Source organism: Bison bison, unplaced genomic scaffold (assembly GCF_000754665.1).
Source record: "Bison bison bison isolate TAMUID 2011002044 unplaced genomic scaffold, Bison_UMD1.0 scf7180017864167, whole genome shotgun sequence".
Classification (NCBI taxonomy): domain Eukaryota; kingdom Metazoa; phylum Chordata; class Mammalia; order Artiodactyla; family Bovidae; genus Bison; species Bison bison.
This window is the reverse complement of record NW_011494739.1, coordinates 315,453-321,681: the sequence shown is the minus strand read 5'-3', so window position 1 is coordinate 321,681 and position 6,229 is coordinate 315,453.

Here is a 6,229-nt window from a genome sequence, read left to right as displayed (position 1 = left end):
GTAAAGGGCTGGGATCTCTGGCCCATTTAGAGTATTTTCCACAAGGATGATGATTTCAGCAGGGATGACATCATCATCACATTCAGGGCTATGTTTTTCCCATAAATCTGAGGGCAGGGCTACCCTTAGCTAAATCCCTCCCAGTGACTGCAATAGAACCCTCTGGAAACTCAGGAAGGGGTGGGCTGGGTTATAAGCTGCCATATATTGGTATAGACAGGTATGGTTTCTCACTGTCTTCCCCCTTTATACCCATGTGAGAGGAGAGGAGGAGGAAGCTTACATGAGACCCTCCCCCACCCTACCCCACACCCCTCCAGGCTACTCTGCAGGCACAGGTCCCCAGTGTAACACCCCATCTTCTCAGCCAGGGGCAGAAGCACAGTCCTCGCACTTTCCCCTTCTCTAAGAGACTGCAGGGGGAAAACTGCAATAAAAGCTCAACCCTCCCTCCCTCCTGAGATTTTAAAGTCCTTTTTTATTCCATGATGAATCAATAAATCTTTTTTTTTTTAGGGGGAGTGGGAGGTCAGACAAGCTGCATTTCAGAAATGCTGTCGTAATGGTTTTTAACACCTTTTACTCTTACTGGTGCTATTTTGTAGAATAAAGAACAATGTTGACAGGTTTTGTGGGAGGTTTTTTTATATACTTTTTTTTTTAATCTCAGACTTCTATTTTTGTTTAAACATTTTCATAATTTTTTTTGTAACTGGAGCCACAAGTATGGGGAAAAATTGTGCCTTGTTTCAACAGTTTTGCTAATTTTTAGGCTGAAAGATGACAGATGCCTAGAGTTTACCTTATGTTGAATTAAAATCAGTATTTCTCTAACAATCTGGTGTCCCTTTTGTTCTTTTGCAGATCAAATGGGTGGGGTATGTGGGGGAAAGTGGAAAGGTGGATGGTTGAAATAACCCCCCTTCAGTAACCCACCAGTGTGGAAGTTTGCCTCAGTATCGTCCGACTCATTTGCCACCCTATGGACGATAGCCCACCAGGCTTCTCTGTCATGGGATCCTCCAGGCGAAAATACTGGAGTGCTTGCCATTTCTTTCTCCAGGGGATCTTCCCAACCCAGGGGAATGTCTTTTGCATTGAAGGTGGATTCTGAGCCACCTGGGAAGCCCTTTTAAGTACCACAGGTGACCCCCAAGTCTAGTACCATGTTCCCCAAACTCCAATGTATCAGCATCCCCTATAAGGCTTGTTCAGTGGAGAACAAGCCCTACTGCTAGAGTTTTTGATACATTAACTCTAAAGTGGAGCCTGAGAATTCCTTGATGCCCTTCCAACGACCAATCTGTGATAGTGAATGGATTTCTAAACCTTGTTTCCCCAAATAAATAACAAGTTCATTGAAAGCCTTGATGTCTGGATCAGTCATGTCCAGGTCATTTCTCAAAGCTATTGCATAGCTGGTTGAGATGAGTCAAAAATCCCATGGCTGACCGTCCAGTTCCTTGTCCCTTTGTAGGCTTCTCCTGCACTTTGTTCCACCACTCCTAAGTTGTCATAACTGAGCCATGGTCAGTGAGGGGACTTGGCTCCAGTGAGGGGAGACTCCTTGGGAAAGACCCAGGATCAATTTTTGACAGCTGCCTGTGGCCCCCCAGTTCTTTGGGTGGACTGTGTTTCTAGCCCTTGGTAAGTTTAATGTTGCAACTCCCTTCAGTAATTCACCTGGGTCCACCCAGCCATGTGGCCCAAAGCCCAGAGTCCATCATGTCATAATTCTGTGTCACTACCTCTAGCCTTTGGTCAGTGAAACGGTGCTGATGAAGAATCTAGTAGCTTTCCAGAGGTTAAGATTGGTCATCTGGTTCCTTTAGGGAGAAGGCAATGGCAATCCACTCCAGTACTCTTGCCCAGCGAATCACATGGACAGAGGAGCCTCTTAGGCTGCAGTCCCTGGGGTCACTAGGAGTTGGACACGACTGAGCGACTTCACTTTCACTTTTCACTTTCATGCATTGGAGAAGGAAATGGCAACCCATTCCAGTGTTCTTGCCTGGAGAATCCCAGGGATGGGGGAGCCTGGTGGGCTTCCATCTATGGGGTCGCACAGAGCCTGACACGACTGAAGCGACTTAGCAGCAGCAGCAGCAGGCTAGAATAGAACAGCCCAGGTGCAAGTCACCATGGTGAGACATTGGCAATTAGCAAGCCAATCCTGCTGGTGCTCTGCTCAGGTGTTCAGGCCCCAGGGGCCTTGGCTGCCTTATTAAGCCATCTCGTATACAGTGCTGCACCAAGTGCCAGGACAGGATGAAGCGAAATAAACAGCCTCGGCCTCGAAACCCCAAGAGAGGAGATGGACTAGCCATCCAGGTGAGGGGCCCTTGGGTCTTGTGGCCTGCTTGGGAGCAGCCTTAAGGGGAGACCTTGGAGGGTCTGTGGGGGCAGTTCTCTGTTTTCTCAAGATGGGGGCCAGGTGGAGAATGTGATGGACATTCTGATCTTGGCAAAGTAGTTGGGGTTTGTACCTCAAGCAGACCTTTTCTGAAACTATCTTCTGGCTGCCTGGGGCTGTATCTGGGGGCTCACATGTATCACCTTGGAACTTTTCAAAAGTGAGGATCATAAATCCTACCTGCTTCCTAGGGCTGCTGTGAATGTTTAAGGCTCTAACCTGGGTAACTTGTTTTGCCTGGTGCCTGGCACACAGTGAGCCCTCACATGTACTGAATGGCATTGTGATAACAAAACCCTTATAGTGATGGTAACATCCAATATTAATGTGTTAATAAAATCTTAAAAAAGGACAGGTAATTTTCATCTAAGTGTTGCAAAAGAGCTGAGCAACAGCAGTATTTGGTGCTGAAATTGTGTCCATCACCCCATCCACAACATGTTGGGGTCCCCGTGCTCCTTGTTAGGGAGAGTAAGTGTGGGTGGCTTTGGAGTCTGGCACCCCAGAGATCTGTGAAAGGGATTTTCCCTGGTGGTGCTTGACTGACCTCTGAACAGTTCCATGGTTATTTGGTGGGGGATCAGCACTGGACAGAGGGGATCCCCCAGCCTACCTCAGTCAATTGGCTCTTGAGTGATTTTCTGTTCCAGGCTTGTGCTTGGCTGGTCCTTAATTCCTTCCTGCACCCAGACGGGATGCCTCTCCTTGCTTTATCTCCTAGCTTGTGACCTTGAATGTGCTCCGTAGCCACTCTGAGCCTCCATTTATGCAGCTGTAAGGCAAGGATAATAACTTCATAAGGCTGATGTGTGGATCACTCATGCAGAGTGCTTGTGGGTAGTGAATGCTGAGTACACAACAGCTGCTTTATTGTTTACTGTTTAGAGTCCTCCCAGCAACCCTGAAGTGAGGCAGTGGTTACAGTGATCCCAGGTAAAAGAACTGAGACTCAGATGTGGGTATCCAAGGCCACACAGCCAGTGTAAAGAAGTTGTGAATTGAAATCTGTTTTGTGAATCCATTGGTCTCCCCTGCATCTGTGTATGTGTGTATGTGTGTGTGTCTGGATTCTGAAGTTACCTGCTGCCCTTTGCAGCCTATGATAAAATTGACCTTTTTGCTTCCTTCTCTTACTTTTTTTCAACTTACCTTCCTTCTCTCCTTTCTGCCTTCTATCCCTTCTTCTGTTTAACTTTATTACTGGATTTGGTGGCTGCTTAACTGAGTCTTTGTGCATGTTGTTCTCTCCCCAGAACAGCCTTCTCCCTTTTGCCTGGTCCTTCAGTTCTCACCTCTTCCAGGAAGACTTCTTTGCCCCCATTCTAGGCAGCACTAAGAGACATTCTCTAATCTGTCCTTCCCTGTGGACTGATAGGAGAATATCTCAGCACAAAGTACTCTGTATTATTTCTTATTTTTGTACCCATCTCTTTCATGAGCTTGTGAGGTGCTTAAGGCAGATGAGCCCTCCTAACACCAGTTTTTAGTTCAATAAGCTTGTCATACATTTGGAAAACTCAGGTTTGAAGTCATAGTTTTTTATTTGTTTTTGAGGAGGAGACTTACAGTTTAGAGATTATTGCATATATTAAAAGTCACTTAAAAGCACATAGTAAAATCTCCCAACTTTGTCCTACTGGATGGAAATTCTTTTTTCTTTTTACCCTCTGGTCTTTCACAGTTAGAGCTTAATGTGACTCAGACAACCTTGGCTTAACCCCCTTCTCAGAGAGGAGGGTGGAGCCTAAGTAGGTCACATGGCCCTTTCTCATCTCTTTGGGGCACTGTTGCCTGGGAGGGCAGATGAGTTTTATTTCTCAGGCTTTAGCTCAGAGACCTATGATGTCCTGTGTCTCCAGAACCAGGTTCGAATGGTAGTCCGACACCTGAGGCCCTTCTTGACTTGACTTTCATTTCCCACACCCATTCCTCCCCGACCCCAAATGGCTTTCAGGTACTGCTGACAGCATATCAGTTGACAGAAGTTGAATATTGACATCAACTGAAAGGGACTTTGAAACCATTAACATTGATTGAGCACATACTATGTGCTGGGAGTGGTCTAAGAACATTACATACATCTCATTTGATTCTAACCCCTAGCAGAGTCAGGATTTGAACCTAGACCTGGTGGCTTTGCTACTTACAAAATTTACTGAAAGCATTGGAGACTTAACATCCTTGTGTATAAGTTGGGGGTAATTAACACAAATGCCCAAATCACTATGACTATTCAATTATCCATATAGTGCTGCTATTACTACTATTACTATAATCATTTGTTACAGGGTTCTTTGCTGCATCCTTTTGTTTGTCTTTCTACCCTCTCGCTAGGTTAACATCCTATATTTTAGGGCAAGTATCATCTCTAGGAAGCCTTCCCACACTGTTTAGGTGAGGTCAGGTTTTCTCCTGCTGTATACTCTTGGAGCGGTACTTACCAGCAAGACAACCCAGCAGTACTGGTGGTTAAAATATTGAAATGCCTCCAGACCAGTTGATAAAGAGCTCCTGTCCCAGCTCCCTAACCCATTCTTCCCTGAACATCTCCCCCTGCGTCAGCAACTACTTGGATGAGACCCAGCCCAGAAGAGGCCTCTAGGCCCCTTCTTGCAATGCAGGTGCTATCTTTCCTGCCACAGCCCATTCCTGTCTAACGAAGTCTGGTTTGTAATTAAACATGCTCATTGTGCTTAGTGGTGTCTGACTCTTTGCGACCCTCGGGACCGTAGTCTGCCAGGCTCCTCTGTCCATCGCATTTTCCAGGCAAGAATACAAGGGTAGATTACCATTTCCTCCTCCAGGGGATCTTCCCAACCTAGGGATCAAACCAGTGTCTCTTATGTCTCCTGCATTGCAGGCTGGTTCTTTACCGCTGAGCCAGCAGGGAAGCCCTTGTAATTAAACAGTGATGTGTAATTAGTTATGTGCTTCGCCTTCCCTGACAGATTGGAAACTTTAAGAGCTCAGAGGGTATGTCTGTTTCTTGGTCACTGCCGAATCCCTAGGGTTTGATTAATCAGGGAAAAGAAATATTTGCTGAACACATGAATCAATGATATTTTGACAAGAAAACCAGCTCAAAACTTGGATCAATCTTTGTGATGCAGGGCAACTGATCTCTCTGACCCTCAGTTTTCTCTTCCATAAAGTGGGTGTAACTCATTCTTTGAACAAGTCTCTGCTGCTGCCGCTAAGTCGCATCAGTCGTATCCGACTCTGCGACCCCATAGACGGCAGCCCATCAGACTTCCCCGTCTCCCGGATTCTCCAGGCAAGAACACTGGAGTGGGTTGCCATTTCCTTCTCCAATGCATGAAACTGAAAAGTGCAAGTGAAGTCGCTCAGTCGGGTACGACTCTTAGCGACCCCATGGACTGTAGCCTACCAGGATCCTCCGTCCATGGGATTTCCCAGGCAAGAGTACTGGAGTGGGATTCCAGGCAACAGCACTGAAGTGGGGTGCCATTGATTATCAGGCTCTTGGACACCGTGGGAACAGGATTGAGAAGATTCTTGCTTCCGTGGAGTTTATGGAAAAGCAGACAATAAAGGCATAAACAATTAAACGAGATTACTATACTAAGAAAAAAACGGATGATGAGATTTACAGGGTCATTCTAGAAAAAAAAGTCGCAGAATATGTCTCTACTGTGACTTTTAAGTCCTTCCTCAAAGCGCCTATCGATTTATTTTTTTATCTAATAATCCATTTTTTTATAGAAATTCATTGTAAAACCAATTTTTTGGCTACTGGGGTGGAGAATTTGTAACTGGATCCCGCCTTCTAGGCGGGGTCACATCTGCCCGAGGTGG